Source organism: Leptodactylus fuscus, chromosome 4, assembly GCF_031893055.1.
Source record: "Leptodactylus fuscus isolate aLepFus1 chromosome 4, aLepFus1.hap2, whole genome shotgun sequence".
Lineage (NCBI taxonomy): Eukaryota > Metazoa > Chordata > Amphibia > Anura > Leptodactylidae > Leptodactylus > Leptodactylus fuscus.
Genome location: NC_134268.1, coordinates 224,942,575 through 224,967,649, shown reverse-complemented (window position 1 = coordinate 224,967,649; position 25,075 = coordinate 224,942,575). Strand labels below are relative to the sequence as shown.

The 25,075-nt window shown below is 42.6% G+C and overlaps 1 long non-coding RNA gene across 1 annotated transcript in view; it reads left to right on the top strand.

Moving 5' to 3' along the window:
* Positions 1–25,075, top strand: part of LOC142201070 (uncharacterized) — a 40,292-nt gene that overhangs the window by 1,244 nt on the left and 13,973 nt on the right. Inside the window, exon 2 of the long non-coding RNA XR_012715483.1 lies at positions 5,193–5,263. This is a non-coding gene — a long non-coding RNA (uncharacterized LOC142201070). The remainder of the gene's footprint in view (positions 1–5,192; positions 5,264–25,075) is intronic.

The following is a 25,075-nucleotide window of genomic DNA, read 5'->3' as shown; positions in this document are numbered from 1 at the left end:
CCGCTGGGCCCGGTATCATGTGCTGCTGGGCCTAGTATTATGTGCTGCTGGGCCCGGTATCATGTGCTGCTGGGCCTAGTATCATGTGCCGCTGGGCCTGGTATCATGTGCTGCTGGGCCTAGTATTATGTGCTGCTGGGCCTGGTATCATGTGCTGCTGGGCCTAGTATTATGTGCTGCTGGGCCTGGTATCATGTGCTGCTGGACCCGGTATTATGTGCTGCTGGGCCTGGTATCATGTGCTGCTGGGCCTAGTATTATGTGCTGCTGGGCCTGGTATCATGTGCTGCTGGGCCTAGTATTATGTGCTGCTGGGCCTAGTATTATGTGCCGCTGGGCCTAGTATTATGTGCTGCTGGGTCTAGTATTATGTGCTGCTGGGCCTGGTATCATGTGCTGCTGGGCCTGGTATCATGTGCTGCTGGGCCTGGTATCATGTGCTGCTGGGCCTAGTATTATGTGCTGCTGGGCCTAGTATTATGTGCTGCTGGGCCTGGTATCATGTGCCGCTGGACCCAGTATCATGTGCTGCTGGGCCCGGTATCATGTGCTGCAGGGCCTGGTATCATGTGCTGCTGGACCCGGTATTATGTGCCGCTGGGCCCGGTATTATGTGCTGCTGGGCCTGGTATCATGTGCTGCTGGACCCGGTATTATGTGCTGCTGGGCCTGGTATCATGTGCTGCTGGGCCTAGTATTATGTGCTGCTGGGCCTGGTATCATGTGCTGCTGGGCCTAGTATTATGTGCTGCTGGGCCTAGTATTATGTGCCGCTGGGCCTAGTATTATGTGCTGCTGGGTCTAGTATTATGTGCTGCTGGGCCTGGTATCATGTGCTGCTGGGCCTGGTATCATGTGCTGCTGGGCCTGGTATCATGTGCTGCTGGGCCTAGTATTATGTGCTGCTGGGCCTAGTATTATGTGCTGCTGGGCCTGGTATCATGTGCCGCTGGACCCAGTATCATGTGCTGCTGGGCCCGGTATCATGTGCTGCAGGGCCTGGTATCATGTGCTGCTGGACCCGGTATTATGTGCCGCTGGGCCCGGTATTATGTGCTGCTGGGCCTGGTATCATGTGCTGCTGGGCCTAGTATTATGTGCCGCTGGGCCCGGTATTATGTGCTGCAGGGCCTGGTATCATGTGCTGCTGGACCCGGTATTATGTGCTGCTGGGCCTGGTATCATGTGCTGCTGGACCCGGTATTATGTGCTGCTGGGCCTGGTATCATGTGCTGCTGGGCCTGGTATCATGTGCTGCTGGACCCGGTATTATGTGCTGCTGGGCCTGGTATCATGTGCCGCTGGACCCAGTATCATGTGCCGCTGGCCCCTTTCCAGTAGAAGCCTGCCCAGGGGAAGTCTGTAAAAATAACAAACATTTTGACTCACCTCTTCTGGGCTGCAGCTGACACCACACGTTCCAGATGTCAGCGCGGAGGCCTGTGATTGGGGCTCAGTGGTTACGTGGAGTGCTCCGTCATTAAATCACCTCTGTTTATTATACTCTGGAGTCTGAAGAGAAAATAATAGCACTGAAACAAACAGGCAAACCTCACGTATATTCGTCTAAAAGAATTTCGAGGGTTCAGCTGAAGCAACTCAAGGTTCTGGGGAATATATACTACAGTGGGGGTCACTGTGGAGTATATTATCCTGTGTGGGGGTCACTGTGGGGAGCATATTATATTGAGGGTAGTGTGGGGAGCATAGTATATTGTGTGGGGCCACTGTGGAGCTTTATATTGGGGGCAGTGTGTGGAGCATATTATATTGTGTGGGGCCACTGTGGAGTATATTATATTGTGTGGGGTCACTGTGGGGAGCATATTATATTGGGGGTAGTGTGTGGAGTATATTATATTGTGTGGGGCTACTGTGGAGCTTTATATTGGGTGCAGTGTGGGGAGCATATTATATTGTGTGGGGCCACTGTGGAGCTTTATATTGGGGGGCAGTGTGGGGAGCATATTATATTGTGTGGGGCCACTGTGGAGTATATTATTTTGTGTGGGGGTCACTGTGGGGAGCATATTATATTGGGGGTAGTGTGTGGAGCATATTATATTGTGTGGGACCACTGTGGAGTATATTATATTGTGTGGGGGTCACTGTGGGGAGCATATTATATTGGGGGGCAGTGTGGGGAGCATATTATATTGTGTGGGGCCACTGTGGATCTTTATATTGGGGGCAGTGTGGGGAGCATATTATATTGTGTGGGGCCACTGTGGATCTTTATATTGGGGGGCAGTGTGGGGAGCATATTATATTGTGTGGGGCCACTTTGGAGCTTTATATTGGGGGCAGTGTGGGGAGCATATTATATTGTGTGGAACACTGTGGAGCTTTATATTGGGGGGCAGTGTGGGGAGCATATTATATTGTGTGGGGCCACTTTGGAGCTTTATATTGGGGGCAGTGTGGGGAGCATATTATATTGTGTGGAACACTGTGGAGCTTTATATTGGGGGGCAGTGTGGGGAGCATATTATATTGTGTGGGGCCACTTTGGAGCTTTATATTGGGGGCAGTGTGGGGAGCATATTATATTGTGTGGGGCCACTTTGGAGCTTTATATTGGGGGCAGTGTGGGGAGCATATTATATTGTGTGGGGCCATTGTGGAGCTTTATATTGGGGGGCAGTGTGGGAAGCATATTATATTGTGTGGGGCCACTGTGGAGCTTTATATTGGGGGCAGTGTGGGGAGCATATTATATTGTGTGGAACACTGTGGAGCTTTATATTGGGGGGCAGTGTGAGGAGCATATTATATTGTGTGGGGCCACTGTGGAGCTTTATATTGGGGGGGGGGTGTGGGGAGCCTTTTATACTTTGTGAGGCTTCTCGGGAACATATTTTACTTTATATTGGGGGCTTCTGGGGAGCATTATATACAATGTGGAGGATTATATGGGGAGCTCCTGCTCGTAGCCCTGTGTGCTATGTCTGCATCACAGCTACCTGACTATAATCATGCACATACGTGTAGTGCTCCACTAGTGGGCCCTAGACACTGGATCTTTGGGGTGTTGTCCATGTCTATTGTGAGACTGATGCAGGACTGGTACTGCAGCGTGACTGCAAGGCCGAAAGAAGTGGCACTGTATACAAAGAATATACCCCAGTGATGGCATCTGCATACCTCCTATATAAAGGTATAGGCCCAGGATGGATACCATAACATCAGCACCAGAGGTTAAGGAGCTCACCGGTGTGCCTGAGTCCTGGGTGACAATACCATGATAAGGAGATCGGGGGATTGTCTATGGGTGGTCTTGGAGAAGTGACATAGATAGACTTTGGGGAGTGGGAAAATCATTTGCAAAATACCCAAATCCTGGGACATAAAGACTGAGCCGTTCCAGAGCAGCAGAGACTTATAGGGAATCCCTAGTACACAACCAGAATGGCATCCGAACAGACTGAGACATATTGATGGAAAACATCTCTGAAGTTGTCCAAGGATGAAGGATATCTGCATTGCAGAGTGTGAATGGCGTTATAATCAGCTTCGCGCTCACCCCAAGGGTCGAAGGTCGCCTGCCTTTTCAATGTATATCACATTATAGGATCCATCTTGGAGAAGTCGCCGACGCCTTTAATGTGATCACTGACTTCTGAAGTCAAGAGAAAGGGAAATCCTGATCCTGTTCAGTCTACAGTAGTCAATACAGAGTCTCAAGGAACTGCTTAACCCTTAAGTCCTATCCTGGTGTCTGCCATACACCACTACCATACCATAGACACCATGATAGTACTAAGGGTTAACGAGGAGGAATCCACCCCAGCAGGCGTAGATCCCCAGAGAAATCCTTCAATGTACTTTAATGAACAATCTCCTGATCCAGACACATAACCAGAAGATCTAGATGAGTTATCACGTGATCCAGACACATGACCAGATGATCTAGATGAGTTATCACGTGATCCAGACACATGACCAGGTGATCTAGATGAATAATCTCCTGATCCAGACACATGACCAGGTGATCTAGATGAATAATCTCCTGATCCAGACACATGACCAGGTGATCTAGATGAGTTATCACGTGATCCAGACACATGACCAGATGATCTAGATCAATAATCTCCTGATCCAGACACATGACTAGATGATCTAGATGAATAATCTCTACGTCACTTTTACGTACTGGTGTATCCGGTCAAATAGCAGTAAAGGCACGTGGCCGGGAGCGCAGTATGACAGCACTCCTATGTCACAGTATGGCAGCACCCCTATGTTATGGTCTGTGCTATAAGTATCGGGGTCATCAGTCTTATAATTATAATTATTGCCGGCACTCCGAGGACCTCATCTGCAATTTTTTAATTTAAATTGGCACGCCGAACAAAAACTGTTGCCAATCCCTGGTGTAGGTGAATAGATATTCCTGCCACTATATATGGAGAACTCCAACACACACTTGTGTACTAAGTCAGCAGTACGGACATAGAAAACTGTGTGTGTACTGTCATTCATAACATCCACATATGAGCCACATAAGCAACCACCTGAGCCACATACATGAACACGAGCCACATACGCCCCCACCTGAGCCACATACATGAACACGAGCCACATACGTCACCACCTGAGCCACGTACGTGAACACGAGCCACATACACAACCATCTGAACCACATACGCGACCACCTGAGCCACGTACGTGAACACAAACCATGTACATGACCACCTGAGCCACACGTACATGAACATGAGCCACATACACAACCATCTGAACCACATACGCGACCACCTGAGCTACGTACGTGAACACAAGCCATGTACATGACCACCTGAGCCACACGTACATGAACACGAGCCACATACACAACCATCTGAACCACATACGTGACCACCTGAGCCACGTACGTGAACACAAGCCATGTACATGACCACCTGAGCCACACGTACATGAACATGAGCCACATACACAAACATCTGAACCACATACACAATCATCTGAACCACATACGCGACCACCTGAGCCACGTACGTGAACACGAGCCACATACACAACCATCTGAACCACATACGCGACCACCTGAGCCACGTACGTGAACACAAGCCATGTACATGACCACCTGAGCCACACGTACATGAGCACGAGCCACATACGCGACCACCTGAGCCACACTGTGGTGGGGGGGCTGGCCGAGCTCTTGTCCATCTGTAATTGTTTCCTCACAGACGCCCGAGGAGTTTTCAGCACCATCACTTATCCGGCTCACCATACCAAAAGTGCCTCTGACCAAGAAAAGGTGAGAACTCATCTGCTGTCATTGCCTGCAACACAGATTGTCCAAACCATCATATTCCACATTTCTTTATATTCAGGGGAGGTAACAGACAAGACAGAAGCAGAGAGGAGCATGGGAGACCCCGGGCACCCACAAGACGTGAACACATGCTAGAAAGTGCAGCACAGGAAAGCTTGAGATGATGGAAGATGTTCATTGTAGGTCGCTGCTGGATTAGTGAGAGATGAGAGAAGGTGCAGCATGGTGGACAATTCTGTAGATCAGTACGACTGGTGGGCGAAGCATGTGATAATATAACTGAGGCTGCGGTCACATCTGCGTCAGAGTCTCCATAGGAGGTCCACAGGTTACCACTCTTTTAGCTTACAGGGTCTCCATCAGATATCAGAGACAAGCACAAGTTTGAGCTATCTATTACAGGGCAGCACGGTGGCTCAGTGGTTAGCATTGCAGCGCTGGAGTCCTGGGTTCGAATCCCACCAGGAACAACATCTCCAAGGAATTGTATGTTCTCCCCGTGTCTGCGTGGATTTCCTCTCATTCTACAAAAAGACATACTGATAGGAAAAAAAAAGTACATTGTGACGAGGATTGAGCCGATCTTGAGATTTCAGGATCGATTTTAAAATCCAATTTCCGATCATTTTCCATTTGATCCCGATCTCAATGTAAGTCAATGGGATTTTTTTTTTCTAAGATCATTTTCAAAAGCTATAAAAATTACCAAAAAATCCCTAGAATGTGTAGAAAGAGCGAGGGAGACTTCCATGGCCAGGAAACATTGTTATATAATCACTACACAGCGCCGAGCCCAAAACTAGAAGCACATGAGTCTCAGTCATAGCAGTGACCTCTATAGATGTAATATACAGTATTCTCATGACTACATGGGAGCCTCAGTCATAGGAGTGACCTCTATAGATGTAATATACAGTATTCTCATGACTACACAGGAGCCTCAGTCATAGCAGTGACCTCTATAGATGTAATATACAGTATTCTCATGACTACACGGGAGCCTCAGTCATAGCAGTGACCTCTATAAATGTAATATACAGTATTCTCATGACTACACAGGAGCCTCAGTCATAGCAGTGACCTCTATAAATGTAATATACAGTATTCTCATGACTACACGGGAGCCTCAGTCATAGCAGTGACCTCTAGAAATGTAATATACAGTATTCTCATGACTACACGGGAGCCTCAGTCATAGCAGTGACCTCTAGCAATGTAATATACAGTATTCTCATGACTACACGGGAGCCTCAGTCATAGCAGTGACCTCTATAGATGTAATATACAGTATTCTCATGACTACAAAGGAGCCTCAGTCATAGCAGTGACCTCTATAGATGTAATATACAGTATTCTCATGACTACACAGGAGCCTCAGTCATAGCAGTGACCTCTATAGATGTAATATACAGTATTCTCATGACTACAAGGGAGCCTCAGTCATAGCAGTGACCTCTATAGATGTAATATACAGTATTCTCATGACTACACAGGAGCCTCAGTCATAGCAGTGACCTCTAGAAATGTAATATACAGTATTCTCATGACTACACGGGAGCCTCAGTCATAGCAGTGACCTCTATAAATGTAATATACAGTATTCTCATGACTACACATGAGCCTCAGTCATAGCAGTGACCTCTAGAAATGTAATATACAGTATTCTCATGACTACACAGGAGCCTCAGTCATAGCAGTGACCTCTATAGATGTAATATACAGTATTCTCATGACTACACAGGAGCCTCAGTCATAGCAGTGACCTCTATAGATGTAATATACAGTATTCTCATGACTACACGGGAGCCTCAGTCATAGGAGTGACCTCTATAAATGTAATATACAGTATTCTCATGACTACACGGGAGCCTCAGTCATAGCAGTGACCTCTATAAATGTAATATACAGTATTCTCATGACTACACGGGAGCCTCAGTCATAGCAGTGACCTCTATAGATGTAATATACAGTATTCTCATGACTACACGGGAGCCTCAGTCATAGCAGTGACCTCTAGAAATGTAATATACAGTATTCTCATGACTACACGGGAGCCTCAGTCATAGCAGTGACCTCTATAAATGTAATATACAGTATTCTCATGACTACACAGGAGCCTCAGTCATAGCAGTGACCTCTAGCAATGTAATATACAGTATTCTCATGACTACACAGGAGCCTCAGTCATAGCAGTGACCTCTATAGATGTAATATACAGTATTCTCATGACTACACGGGAGCCTCAGTCATAGCAGTGACCTCTATAAATGTAATATACAGTATTCTCATGACTACACGGGAGCCTCAGTCATAGCAGTGACCTCTATAAATGTAATATACAGTATTCTCATGACTACACGGGAGCCTCAGTCATAGCAGTGACCTCTATAAATGTAATATACAGTATTCTAATGACTACACAGAAGCCTCAGTCATAGCAGTGACCTCTATAGATGTAATATACAGTATTCTCATGACTACACAGGCGCCTCAGTCATAGCAGTGACCTCTATAAATGTAATATACAGTATTCTCATGACTACACGGGAGCCTCAGTCATAGCAGTGACCTCTATAGATGTAATATACAGTATTCTCATGACTACACGGGAGCCTCAGTCATAGCAGTGACCTCTAGAAATGTAAGCATAGCCAGTAATATACTGTATTCTCATGACTACACGGGCGCCTCAGTCATAGCAGTGACCTCTATAGATGTAAGCATAGCCAGTAATATACAGTATTCTCATGACTACACGGGAGCCTCAGTCATAGCAGTGACCTCTATAAATGTAATATACAGTATTCTCATGACTACACGGGAGCCTCAGTCATAGGAGTGACCTCTATAAATGTAATATACAGTACTCTCATGACTACACAGGCGCCTCAGTCATAGGAGTGACCTCTATAGATGTAATATACAGTATTCTCATGACTACACGGGAGCCTCAGTCATAGCAGTGACCTCTATAGATGTAATATACTGTATTCTCATGACTACACAGGCGCCTCAGTCATAGCAGTGACCTCTATAAATGTAATATACTGTATTCTCATGACTACACAGGAGCCTCAGTCATAGGAGTGACCTCTATAAATGTAATATACAGTATTCTCATGACTACACGGGAGCCTCAGTCATAGCAGTGACCTCTAGAAATGTAATATACAGTATTCTCATGACTACACGGGAGCCTCAGTCATAGGAGTGACCTCTATAAATGTAATATACAGTATTCTCATGACTACACAGGCGCCTCAGTCATAGGAGTGACCTCTATAGATGTAATATACAGTATTCTCATGACTACACGGGAGCCTCAGTCATAGCAGTGACCTCTATAGATGTAATATACAGTATTCTCATGACTACACGGGAGCCTCAGTCATAGGAGTGACCTCTATAAATGTAATATACAGTATTCTCATGACTACACGGGAGCCTCAGTCATAGCAGTGACCTCTATAGATGTAATATACAGTATTCTCATGACTACACGGGAGCCTCAGTCATAGGAGTGACCTCTATAAATGTAATATACAGTATTCTCATGACTACACAGGAGCCTCAGTCATAGCAGTGACCTCTAGAAATGTAATATACAGTATTCTCATGACTACACGGGAGCCTCAGTCAAAGCAGTGACCTCTATAGATGTAAGCATAGCCAGTAATATACAGTATTCTCATGACTACACGGGCGCCTCAGTCATAGGAGTGACCTCTATAAATGTAATATACAGTATTCTCATGACTACACAGGAGCCTCAGTCATAGCACTGACCTCTATAGATGTAATATACAGTATTCTCATGACTACACGGGAGCCTCAGTCATAGCAGTGACCTCTATAAATGTAATATACAGTATTCTCATGACTACACGGGAGCCTCAGTCATAGGAGTGACCTCTATAAATGTAATATACAGTATTCTCATGACTACACAGGCGCCTCAGTCATAGGAGTGACCTCTATAGATGTAATATACAGTATTCTCATGACTACACGGGAGCCTCAGTCATAGCAGTGACCTCTATAGATGTAATATACTGTATTCTCATGACTACACAGGCGCCTCAGTCATAGCAGTGACCTCTATAAATGTAATATACAGTATTCTCATGACTACACAGGAGCCTCAGTCATAGGAGTGACCTCTATAAATGTAATATACAGTATTCTCATGACTACACGGGAGCCTCAGTCATAGGAGTGACCTCTATAAATGTAATATACAGTATTCTCATGACTACACGGGAGCCTCAGTCATAGGAGTGACCTCTATAAATGTAATATACAGTATTCTCATGACTACACAGGCGCCTCAGTCATAGGAGTGACCTCTATAGATGTAATATACAGTATTCTCATGACTACACGGGAGCCTCAGTCATAGCAGTGACCTCTATAGATGTAATATACTGTATTCTCATGACTACACAGGCGCCTCAGTCATAGCAGTGACCTCTATAAATGTAATATACTGTATTCTCATGACTACACAGGAGCCTCAGTCATAGGAGTGACCTCTATAAATGTAAGCATAGCCAGTAATATACTGTATTCTCATGACTACACGGGAGCCTCAGTCATAGCAGTGACCTCTAGAAATGTAAGCATAGCCAGTAATATACTGTATTCTCATGACTACACGGGAGCCTCAGTCATAGCAGTGACCTCTAGAAATGTAAGCATAGCCAGTAATATACTGTATTCTCATGACTACACGGGAGCCTCAGTCATAGCAGTGACCTCTATAGATGTAATATACAGTATTCTCATGACTACACGGGAGCCTCAGTCAAAGCAGTGACCTCTATAGATGTAAGCATAGCCAGTAATATACAGTATTCTCATGACTACACGGGCGCCTCAGTCATAGGAGTGACCTCTATAAATGTAATATACAGTATTCTCATGACTACACAGGAGCCTCAGTCATAGCACTGACCTCTATAGATGTAATATACAGTATTCTCATGACTACACGGGAGCCTCAGTCATAGCAGTGACCTCTATAAATGTAATATACAGTATTCTCATGACTACACGGGAGCCTCAGTCATAGGAGTGACCTCTATAAATGTAATATACAGTATTCTCATGACTACACAGGCGCCTCAGTCATAGGAGTGACCTCTATAGATGTAATATACAGTATTCTCATGACTACACGGGAGCCTCAGTCATAGCAGTGACCTCTATAGATGTAATATACTGTATTCTCATGACTACACAGGCGCCTCAGTCATAGCAGTGACCTCTATAAATGTAATATACAGTATTCTCATGACTACACAGGAGCCTCAGTCATAGGAGTGACCTCTATAAATGTAATATACAGTATTCTCATGACTACACGGGAGCCTCAGTCATAGGAGTGACCTCTATAAATGTAATATACAGTATTCTCATGACTACACGGGAGCCTCAGTCATAGGAGTGACCTCTATAAATGTAATATACAGTATTCTCATGACTACACAGGCGCCTCAGTCATAGGAGTGACCTCTATAGATGTAATATACAGTATTCTCATGACTACACGGGAGCCTCAGTCATAGCAGTGACCTCTATAGATGTAATATACTGTATTCTCATGACTACACAGGCGCCTCAGTCATAGCAGTGACCTCTATAAATGTAATATACTGTATTCTCATGACTACACAGGAGCCTCAGTCATAGGAGTGACCTCTATAAATGTAATATACAGTATTCTCATGACTACACGGGAGCCTCAGTCATAGCAGTGACCTCTAGAAATGTAATATACAGTATTCTCATGACTACACGGGAGCCTCAGTCATAGGAGTGACCTCTATAAATGTAATATACAGTATTCTCATGACTACACAGGCGCCTCAGTCATAGGAGTGACCTCTATAGATGTAATATACAGTATTCTCATGACTACACGGGAGCCTCAGTCATAGCAGTGACCTCTATAGATGTAATATACAGTATTCTCATGACTACACGGGAGCCTCAGTCATAGGAGTGACCTCTATAAATGTAATATACAGTATTCTCATGACTACACGGGAGCCTCAGTCATAGCAGTGACCTCTATAGATGTAATATACAGTATTCTCATGACTACACGGGAGCCTCAGTCATAGGAGTGACCTCTATAAATGTAATATACAGTATTCTCATGACTACACAGGAGCCTCAGTCATAGCAGTGACCTCTAGAAATGTAATATACAGTATTCTCATGACTACACGGGAGCCTCAGTCAAAGCAGTGACCTCTATAGATGTAAGCATAGCCAGTAATATACAGTATTCTCATGACTACACGGGCGCCTCAGTCATAGGAGTGACCTCTATAAATGTAATATACAGTATTCTCATGACTACACAGGAGCCTCAGTCATAGCACTGACCTCTATAGATGTAATATACAGTATTCTCATGACTACACGGGAGCCTCAGTCATAGGAGTGACCTCTATAAATGTAATATACTGTATTCTCATGACTACACAGGAGCCTCAGTCATAGCAGTGACCTCTAGAAATGTAATATACAGTATTCTCATGACTACACGGGAGCCTCAGTCATAGCAGTGACCTCTATAGATGTAATATACAGTATTCTCATGACTACACGGGAGCCTCAGTCATAGGAGTGACCTCTATAGATGTAATATACAGTATTCTCATGACTACACAGGAGCCTCAGTCATAGCAGTGACCTCTATAGATGTAATATACAGTATTCTCATGACTACACATGAGCCTCAGTCATAGGAGTGACCTCTATAGATGTAATATACAGTATTCTCATGACTACACGGGAGCCTCAGTCATAGGAGTGACCTCTATAGATGTAATATACTGTATTCTCATGACTACACAGGAGCCTCAGTCATAGCAGTGACCTCTATAGATGTAATATACTGTATTCTCATTACTACACGGGAGCCTCAGTCATAGCAGTGACCTCTATAAATGTAATATACAGTATTCTCATGACTACACGGGAGCCTCAGTCATAGGAGTGACCTCTATAGATGTAATATACTGTATTCTCATGACTACACAGGAGCCTCAGTCATAGCAGTGACCTCTATAGATGTAATATACTGTATTCTCATTACTACACGGGAGCCTCAGTCATAGCAGTGACCTCTATAAATGTAATATACAGTATTCTCATGACTACACGGGAGCCTCAGTCATAGGAGTGACCTCTATAAATGTAATATACAGTATTCTCATGACTACACAGGAGCCTCAGTCATAGCAGTGACCTCTAGCAATGTAATATACAGTATTCTCATGACTACACAGGAGCCTCAGTCATAGCAGTGACCTCTATAGATGTAATATACAGTATTCTCATGACTACACGGGAGCCTCAGTCATAGCAGTGACCTCTATAAATGTAATATACAGTATTCTCATGACTACACGGGAGCCTCAGTCATAGCAGTGACCTCTATAAATGTAATATACAGTATTCTCATGACTACACGGGAGCCTCAGTCATAGCAGTGACCTCTATAAATGTAATATACAGTATTCTCATGACTACACGGGAGCCTCAGTCATAGGAGTGACCTCTATAAATGTAATATACAGTATTCTCATGACTACACGGGAGCCTCAGTCATAGCAGTGACCTCTATAAATGTAATATACAGTATTCTCATGACTACACATGAGCCTCAGTCATAGCAGTGACCTCTATAAATGTAATATACAGTATTCTCATGACTACACAGGAGCCTCAGTCATAGGAGTGACCTCTATAGATGTAATATACAGTATTCTCATGACTACACAGGAGCCTCAGTCATAGCAGTGACCTCTATAGATGTAATATACAGTATTCTCATGACTACACGGGAGCCTCAGTCATAGCAGTGACCTCTAGCAATGTAATATACAGTATTCTCATGACTACACAGGAGCCTCAGTCATAGCAGTGACCTCTATAAATGTAATATACAGTATTCTCATGACTACACGGGAGCCTCAGTCATAGCAGTGACCTCTATAGATGTAATATACTGTATTCTCATGACTACACAGGAGCCTCAGTCATAGCAGTGACCTCTATAAATGTAATATACAGTATTCTCATGACTACACATGAGCCTCAGTCATAGGAGTGACCTCTATAGATGTAATATACAGTATTCTCATGACTACACAGGAGCCTCAGTCATAGCAGTGACCTCTATAGATGTAATATACAGTATTCTCATGACTACACATGAGCCTCAGTCATAGGAGTGACCTCTATAGATGTAATATACTGTATTCTCATTACTACACGGGAGCCTCAGTCATAGGAGTGACCTCTATAAATGTAATATACAGTATTCTCATGACTACACGGGAGCCTCAGTCATAGCAGTGACCTCTATAAATGTAATATACAGTATTCTCATGACTACACAGGAGCCTCAGTCATAGGAGTGACCTCTATAGATGTAATATACAGTATTCTCATGACTACACGGGAGCCTCAGTCATAGCAGTGACCTCTATAGATGTAATATACTGTATTCTCATGACTACACGGGAGCCTCAGTCATAGGAGTGACCTCTATAAATGTAATATACAGTATTCTCATGACTACACGGGAGCCTCAGTCATAGCAGTGACCTCTATAGATGTAATATACAGTATTCACATGACTACACATGAGCCTCAGTCATAGCAGTGACCTCTATAAATGTAATATACAGTATTCTCATGACTACACAGGAGCCTCAGTCATAGGAGTGACCTCTATAGATGTAATATACAGTATTCTCATGACTACACATGAGCCTCAGTCATAGGAGTGACCTCTATAGATGTAATATACAGTATTCTCATGACTACACAGGAGCCTCAGTCATAGGAGTGACCTCTATAAATGTAATATACAGTATTCTCATGACTACACGGGAGCCTCAGTCATAGCAGTGACCTCTATAAATGTAATATACAGTATTCTCATGACTACACAGGAGCCTCAGTCATAGGAGTGACCTCTATAAATGTAATATACTGTATTCTCATGACTACACGGGAGCCTCAGTCATAGGAGTGACCTCTATAGATGTAATATACAGTATTCTCATGACTACACGGGAGCCTCAGTCATAGCAGTGACCTCTATAGATGTAATATACAGTATTCACATGACTACACATGAGCCTCAGTCATAGCAGTGACCTCTATAAATGTAATATACAGTATTCTCATGACTACACGGGAGCCTCAGTCATAGGAGTGACCTCTATAGATGTAATATACAGTATTCTCATGACTACACATGAGCCTCAGTCATAGGAGTGACCTCTATAGATGTAATATACAGTATTCTCATGACTACACATGAGCCTCAGTCATAGGAGTGACCTCTATAGATGTAATATACAGTATTCTCATGACTACACGGGAGCCTCAGTCATAGCAGTGACCTCTATAAATGTAATATACAGTATTCTCATGACTACACGGGAGCCTCAGTCATAGCAGTGACCTCTATAGATGTAATATACAGTATTCTCATGACTACACGGGAGCCTCAGTCATAGCAGTGACCTCTATAAGTGTAATATACAGTATTCTCATGACTACACAGGAGCCTCAGTCATAGGAGTGACCTCTATAAATGTAATATACTGTATTCTCATGACTACACGGGAGCCTCAGTCATAGCAGTGACCTCTATAGATGTAATATACAGTATTCTCATGACTACACAGGAGCCTCAGTCATAGCAGTGACCTCTATAGATGTAATATACAGTATTCTCATGACTACACATGAGCCTCAGTCATAGCAGTGACCTCTATAGATGTAATATACAGTATTCTCATGACTACACAGGAGCCTCAGTCATAGCAGTGACCTCTATAGATGTAATATACAGTATTCTCATGACTACACGGGAGCCTCAGTCATAGCAGTGACCTCTAGAAATGTAATATACAGTATTCTCATGACTACACGGGAGCCTCAGTCATAGGAGTGACCTCTATAAATGTAATATACAGTATTCTCATGACTACACGGGAGCCTCAGTCATAGCAGTGACCTCTATAGATGTAATATACAGTATTCTCATGACTACACGGGAGCCTCAGTCATAGCAGTGACCTCTAGAAATGTAATATACAGTACTCTCATGACTACACGGGAGCCTCAGTCATAGCAGTGACCTCTATAAATGTAATATACAGTATTCTCATGACTACAAAGGAGCCTCAGTCATAGCAGTGACCTCTATAGATGTAATATACAGTATTCTCATGACTACACGGGAGCCTCAGTCATAGCAGTGACCTCTATAAATGTAATATACAGTATTCTCATGACTACACGGGAGCCTCAGTCATAGCAGTGACCTCTATAAATGTAATATACAGTATTCTCATGACTACACAGGAGCCTCAGTCATAGCAGTGACCTCTATAGATGTAATATACAGTATTCTCATGACTACACGGGAGCCTCAGTCATAGCAGTGACCTCTATAAATGTAATATACAGTATTCTCATGACTACACGGGAGCCTCAGTCATAGCAGTGACCTCTATAAATGTAATATACAGTATTCTCATGACTACACGGGAGCCTCAGTCATAGGAGTGACCTCTATAGATGTAATATACAGTATTCTCATGACTACACAGGAGCCTCAGTCATAGCAGTGACCTCTAGAAATGTAATATACAGTACTCTCATGACTACACGGGAGCCTCAGTCATAGCAGTGACCTCTATAGATGTAATATACAGTATTCTCATGACTACACGGGAGCCTCAGTCATAGCAGTGACCTCTATAAATGTAATATACAGTATTCTCATGACTACACGGGAGCCTCAGTCATAGCAGTGACCTCTATAAATGTAATATACAGTATTCTCATGACTACACGGGAGCCTCAGTCATAGCAGTGACCTCTATAAATGTAATATACAGTATTCTCATGACTACACGGGAGCCTCAGTCATAGGAGTGACCTCTATAGATGTAATATACAGTATTCTCATGACTATACAGGAGCCTCAGTCATAGCAGTGACCTCTATAGATGTAATATACAGTATTCTCATGACTACACGGGAGCCTCAGTCATAGGAGTGACCTCTAGAAATGTAATATACAGTATTCTCATGACTACACAGGAGCCTCAGTCATAGCAGTGACCTCTATAGATGTAATATACTGTATTCTCATGACTACACATGAGCCTCAGTCATAGGAGTGACCTCTATAGATGTAATATACAGTATTCTCATGACTACACGGGAGCCTCAGTCATAGCAGTGACCTCTATAAATGTAATATACAGTATTCTCATGACTACACGGGAGCCTCAGTCATAGCAGTGACCTCTATAGATGTAATATACAGTAATCTCATGACTACACGGGAGCCTCAGTCATAGGAGTGACCTCTATAGATGTAATATACAGTATTCTCATGACTACACGGGAGCCTCAGTCATAGCAGTGACCTCTATAAATGTAATATACAGTATTCTCATGACTACACGGGAGCCTCAGTCATAGGAGTGACCTCTATAAATGTAATATACAGTATTCTCATGACTACACGGGAGCCTCAGTCATAGCACTGACCTCTATAAATGTAATATACAGTATTCTCATGACTACACAGGAGCCTCAGTCATAGCAGTGACCTCTATAGATGTAATATACAGTATTCTCATGACTACACGGGAGCCTCAGTCATAGCAGTGACCTCTATAAATGTAATATACAGTATTCTCATGACTACACGGGAGCCTCAGTCATAGCAGTGACCTCTATAGATGTAATATACAGTATTCTCATGACTACACGGGAGCCTCAGTCATAGCAGTGACCTCTATAAATGTAATATACAGTATTCTCATGACTACACGGGAGCCTCAGTCATAGCAGTGACCTCTATAGATGTAATATACAGTAATCTCATGACTACACAGGCGCCTCAGTCATAGGAGTGACCTCTATAGATGTAATATACAGTATTCTCATGACTACACGGGAGCCTCAGTCATAGCAGTGACCTCTATAGATGTAATATACAGTATTCTCATGACTACACGGGAGCCTCAGTCATAGGAGTGACCTCTATAAATGTAATATACAGTATTCTCATGACTACACGGGAGCCTCAGTCATAGCAGTGACCTCTATAGATGTAATATACAGTATTCTCATGACTACACGGGAGCCTCAGTCATAGGAGTGACCTCTATAAATGTAATATACAGTATTCTCATGACTACACAGGAGCCTCAGTCATAGCAGTGACCTCTAGAAATGTAATATACAGTATTCTCATGACTACACGGGAGCCTCAGTCAAAGCAGTGACCTCTATAGATGTAAGCATAGCCAGTAATATACAGTATTCTCATGACTACACGGGCGCCTCAGTCATAGGAGTGACCTCTATAAATGTAATATACAGTATTCTCATGACTACACAGGAGCCTCAGTCATAGCACTGACCTCTATAGATGTAATATACAGTATTCTCATGACTACACGGGAGCCTCAGTCATAGGAGTGACCTCTATAAATGTAATATACTGTATTCTCATGACTACACAGGAGCCTCAGTCATAGCAGTGACCTCTAGAAATGTAATATACAGTATTCTCATGACTACACGGGAGCCTCAGTCATAGCAGTGACCTCTATAGATGTAATATACAGTATTCTCATGACTACACATGAGCCTCAGTCATAGCAGTGACCTCTATAGATGTAATATACAGTATTCTCATGACTACACGGGAGCCTCAGTCATAGGAGTGACCTCTATAGATGTAATATACTGTATTCTCATGACTACACGGGAGCCTCAGTCATAGCAGTGACCTCTATAAATGTAATATACAGTATTCTCATGACTACACGGGAGCCTCAGTCATAGGAGTGACCTCTATAAATGTAATATACAGTATTCTCATGACTACACAGGAGCCTCAGTCATAGCAGTGACCTCTAGCAATGTAATATACAGTATTCTCATGACTACACAGGAGCCTCAGTCATAGCAGTGACCTCTATAGATGTAATATACAGTATTCTCATGACTACACGGGAGCCTCAGTCATAGCAGTGACCTCTATAAATGTAATATACAGTATTCTCATGACTACACGGGAGCCTCAGTCATAGCAGTGACCTCTATAAATGTAATATACAGTATTCTCATGACTACACGGGAGCCTCAGTCATAGCAGTGACCTCTATAAATGTAATATACAGTATTCTCATGACTACACGGGAGCCTCAGTCATAGGAGTGACCTCTATAAATGTAATATACAGTATTCTCATGACTACACGGGAGCCTCAGTCATAGCAGTGACCTCTATAAATGTAATATACAGTATTCTCATGACTACACAGGAGCCTCAGTCATAGCAGTGACCTCTATAAATGTAATATACAGTATTCTCATGACTACACAGGAGCCTCAGTCATAGGAGTGACCTCTATAGATGTAATATACAGTATTCTCATGACTACACAGGAGCCTCAGTCATAGGAGTGACCTCTATAGATGTAATATACAGTATTCTCATGACTACACGGGAGCCTCAGTCATAGCAGTGACCTCTATAGATGTAATATACAGTATTCTCATGACTACACAGGAGCCTCAGTCATAGCAGTGACCTCTATAGATGTAATATACAGTATTCTCATGACTACACAGGAGCCTCAGTCATAGCAGTGACCTCTATAGATGTAATATACAGTATTCTCATGACTACACGGGAGCCTCAGTCATAGCAGTGACCTCTAGCAATGTAATATACAGTATTCTCATGACTACACAGGAGCCTCAGTCATAGCAGTGACCTCTATAGATGTAATATACAGTATTCTCATGACTACACGGGAGCCTCAGTCATAGCAGTGACCTCTATAAATGTAATATACAGTATTCTCATGACTACACGGGAGCCTCAGTCATAGCAGTGACCTCTATAAATGTAATATACAGTATTCTCATGACTACACAGGAGCCTCAGTCATAGCAGTGACCTCTATAAATGTAATATACAGTATTCTCATGACTACACGGGAGCCTCAGTCATAGCAGTGACCTCTAGCAATGTAATATACAGTATTCTCATGACTACACGGGAGCCTCAGTCATAGCAGTGACCTCTATAAATGTAATATACAGTATTCTCATGACTACACAGGAGCCTCAGTCATAGGAGTGACCTCTATAAATGTAATATACAGTATTCTCATGACTACACGGGAGCCTCAGTCATAGCAGTGACCTCTATAGATGTAATATACTGTATTCTCATGACTACACAGGAGCCTCAGTCATAGCAGTGACCTCTATAGATGTAATATACAGTATTCTCATGACTACACAGGAGCCTCAGTCATAGCAGTGACCTCTATAAATGTAATATACAGTATTCTCATGACTACACATGAGCCTCAGTCATAGGAGTGACCTCTATAGATGTAATATACAGTATTCTCATGACTACACAGGAGCCTCAGTCATAGCAGTGACCTCTATAGATGTAATATACAGTATTCTCATGACTACACATGAGCCTCAGTCATAGGAGTGACCTCTATAGATGTAATATACTGTATTCTCATTACTACACGGGAGCCTCAGTCATAGGAGTGACCTCTATAAATGTAATATACAGTATTCTCATGACTACACGGGAGCCTCAGTCATAGCAGTGACCTCTATAAATGTAATATACAGTATTCTCATGACTACACAGGAGCCTCAGTCATAGGAGTGACCTCTATAGATGTAATATACTGTATTCTCATGACTACACGGGAGCCTCAGTCATAGGAGTGACCTCTATAAATGTAATATACAGTATTCTCATGACTACACGGGAGCCTCAGTCATAGGAGTGACCTCTATAGATGTAATATACAGTATTCTCATGACTACACAGGAGCCTCAGTCATAGCAGTGACCTCTATAGATGTAATATACAGTATTCACATGACTACACGGGAGCCTCAGTCATAGCAGTGACCTCTATAGATGTAATATACAGTATTCTCATGACTACACAGGAGCCTCAGTCATAGGAGTGACCTCTATAGATGTAATATACAGTATTCTCATGACTACACATGAGCCTCAGTCATAGGAGTGACCTCTATAGATGTAATATACTGTATTCTCATTACTACACGGGAGCCTCAGTCATAGGAGTGACCTCTATAAATGTAATATACAGTATTCTCATGACTACACGGGAGCCTCAGTCATAGGAGTGACCTCTATAAATGTAATATACAGTATTCTCATGACTACACGGGAGCCTCAGTCATAGGAGTGACCTCTATAGATGTAATATACAGTATTCTCATGACTACACAGGAGCCTCAGTCATAGCAGTGACCTCTATAGATGTAATATACAGTATTCACATGACTACACATGAGCCTCAGTCATAGCAGTGACCTCTATAAATGTAATATACAGTATTCTCATGACTACACAGGAGCCTCAGTCATAGGAGTGACCTCTATAGATGTAATATACAGTATTCACATGACTACACATGAGCCTCAGTCATAGGAGTGACCTCTATAGATGTAATATACTGTATTCTCATTACTACACGGGAGCCTCAGTCATAGGAGTGACCTCTATAAATGTAATATACAGTATTCTCATGACTACACGGGAGCCTCAGTCATAGCAGTGACCTCTATAAATGTAATATACAGTATTCTCATGACTACACAGGAGCCTCAGTCATAGGAGTGACCTCTATAAATGTAATATACTGTATTCTCATGACTACACGGGAGCCTCAGTCATAGGAGTGACCTCTATAAATGTAATATACAGTATTCTCATGACTACACAGGAGCCTCAGTCATAGCAGTGACCTCTATAGATGTAATATACAGTATTCACATGACTACACATGAGCCTCAGTCATAGCAGTGACCTCTATAAATGTAATATACAGTATTCTCATGACTACACGGGAGCCTCAGTCATAGGAGTGACCTCTATAGATGTAATATACAGTATTCTCATGACTACACATGAGCCTCAGTCATAGGAGTGACCTCTATAGATGTAATATACAGTATTCTCATGACTACACAGGAGCCTCAGTCATAGGAGTGACCTCTATAGATGTAATATACAGTATTCTCATGACTACACATGAGCCTCAGTCATAGGAGTGACCTCTATAGATGTAATATACAGTATTCTCATGACTACACGGGAGCCTCAGTCATAGCAGTGACCTCTATAAATGTAATATACAGTATTCTCATGACTACACGGGAGCCTCAGTCATAGCAGTGACCTCTATAGATGTAATATACAGTATTCTCATGACTACACGGGAGCCTCAGTCATAGCAGTGACCTCTATAAGTGTAATATACAGTATTCTCATGACTACACAGGAGCCTCAGTCATAGGAGTGACCTCTATAAATGTAATATACTGTATTCTCATGACTACACGGGAGCCTCAGTCATAGCAGTGACCTCTATAAATGTAATATACAGTATTCTCATGACTACACGGGAGCCTCAGTCATAGCAGTGACCTCTATAGATGTAATATACAGTATTCTCATGACTACACGGGAGCCTCAGTCATAGCAGTGACCTCTATAAATGTAATATACAGTATTCTCATGACTACACGGGAGCCTCAGTCATAGCAGTGACCTCTATAGATGTAATATACAGTAATCTCATGACTACACAGGCGCCTCAGTCATAGGAGTGACCTCTATAGATGTAATATACAGTATTCTCATGACTACACGGGAGCCTCAGTCATAGCAGTGACCTCTATAGATGTAATATACAGTATTCTCATGACTACACGGGAGCCTCAGTCATAGGAGTGACCTCTATAAATGTAATATACAGTATTCTCATGACTACACGGGAGCCTCAGTCATAGCAGTGACCTCTATAGATGTAATATACAGTATTCTCATGACTACACGGGAGCCTCAGTCATAGGAGTGACCTCTATAAATGTAATATACAGTATTCTCATGACTACACAGGAGCCTCAGTCATAGCAGTGACCTCTAGAAATGTAATATACAGTATTCTCATGACTACACGGGAGCCTCAGTCAAAGCAGTGACCTCTATAGATGTAAGCATAGCCAGTAATATACAGTATTCTCATGACTACACGGGCGCCTCAGTCATAGGAGTGACCTCTATAAATGTAATATACAGTATTCTCATGACTACACAGGAGCCTCAGTCATAGCACTGACCTCTATAGATGTAATATACAGTATTCTCATGACTACACGGGAGCCTCAGTCATAGGAGTGACCTCTATAAATGTAATATACTGTATTCTCATGACTACACAGGAGCCTCAGTCATAGCAGTGACCTCTAGAAATGTAATATACAGTATTCTCATGACTACACGGGAGCCTCAGTCATAGCAGTGACCTCTATAGATGTAATATACAGTATTCTCATGACTACACATGAGCCTCAGTCATAGCAGTGACCTCTATAGATGTAATATACAGTATTCTCATGACTACACGGGAGCCTCAGTCATAGGAGTGACCTCTATAGATGTAATATACTGTATTCTCATGACTACACAGGAGCCTCAGTCATAGCAGTGACCTCTATAGATGTAATATACTGTATTCTCATTACTACACGGGAGCCTCAGTCATAGCAGTGACCTCTATAAATGTAATATACAGTATTCTCATGACTACACGGGAGCCTCAGTCATAGGAGTGACCTCTATAAATGTAATATACAGTATTCTCATGACTACACAGGAGCCTCAGTCATAGCAGTGACCTCTAGCAATGTAATATACAGTATTCTCATGACTACACAGGAGCCTCAGTCATAGCAGTGACCTCTATAGATGTAATATACAGTATTCTCATGACTACACGGGAGCCTCAGTCATAGCAGTGACCTCTATAAATGTAATATACAGTATTCTCATGACTACACGGGAGCCTCAGTCATAGCAGTGACCTCTATAAATGTAATATACAGTATTCTCATGACTACACGGGAGCCTCAGTCATAGCAGTGACCTCTATAAATGTAATATACAGTATTCTCATGACTACACGGGAGCCTCAGTCATAGGAGTGACCTCTATAAATGTAATATACAGTATTCTCATGACTACACGGGAGCCTCAGTCATAGCAGTGACCTCTATAAATGTAATATACAGTATTCTCATGACTACACAGGAGCCTCAGTCATAGGAGTGACCTCTATAGATGTAATATACAGTATTCTCATGACTACACAGGAGCCTCAGTCATAGGAGTGACCTCTATAGATGTAATATACAGTATTCTCATGACTACACGGGAGCCTCAGTCATAGCAGTGACCTCTATAGATGTAATATACAGTATTCTCATGACTACACAGGAGCCTCAGTCATAGCAGTGACCTCTATAGATGTAATATACAGTATTCTCATGACTACACAGGAGCCTCAGTCATAGCAGTGACCTCTATAGATGTAATATACAGTATTCTCATGACTACACGGGAGCCTCAGTCATAGCAGTGACCTCTAGCAATGTAATATACAGTATTCTCATGACTACACAGGAGCCTCAGTCATAGCAGTGACCTCTATAGATGTAATATACAGTATTCTCATGACTACACGGGAGCCTCAGTCATAGCAGTGACCTCTATAAATGTAATATACAGTATTCTCATGACTACACGGGAGCCTCAGTCATAGCAGTGACCTCTATAAATGTAATATACAGTATTCTCATGACTACACAGGAGCCTCAGTCATAGCAGTGACCTCTATAAATGTAATATACAGTATTCTCATGACTACACGGGAGCCTCAGTCATAGCAGTGACCTCTAGCAATGTAATATACAGTATTCTCATGACTACACGGGAGCCTCAGTCATAGGAGTGACCTCTATAGATGTAATATACAGTATTCTCATGACTACACAGGAGCCTCAGTCATAGCAGTGACCTCTATAGATGTAATATACAGTATTCTCATGACTACACATGAGCCTCAGTCATAGGAGTGACCTCTATAGATGTAATATACTGTATTCTCATTACTACACGGGAGCCTCAGTCATAGGAGTGACCTCTATAAATGTAATATACAGTATTCTCATGACTACACGGGAGCCTCAGTCATAGCAGTGACCTCTATAAATGTAATATACAGTATTCTCATGACTACACAGGAGCCTCAGTCATAGGAGTGACCTCTATAGATGTAATATACTGTATTCTCATGACTACACGGGAGCCTCAGTCATAGGAGTGACCTCTATAAATGTAATATACAGTATTCTCATGACTACACGGGAGCCTCAGTCATAGGAGTGACCTCTATAGATGTAATATACAGTATTCTCATGACTACACAGGAGCCTCAGTCATAGCAGTGACCTCTATAGATGTAATATACAGTATTCACATGACTACACGGGAGCCTCAGTCATAGCAGTGACCTCTATAGATGTAATATACTGTATTCTCATGACTACACATGAGCCTCAGTCATAGGAGTGACCTCTATAGATGTAATATACAGTATTCTCATGACTACACGGGAGCCTCAGTCATAGCAGTGACCTCTATAAATGTAATATACAGTATTCTCATGACTACACGGGAGCCTCAGTCATAGCAGTGACCTCTATAGATGTAATATACAGTAATCTCATGACTACACGGGAGCCTCAGTCATAGGAGTGACCTCTATAGATGTAATATACAGTATTCTCATGACTACACGGGAGCC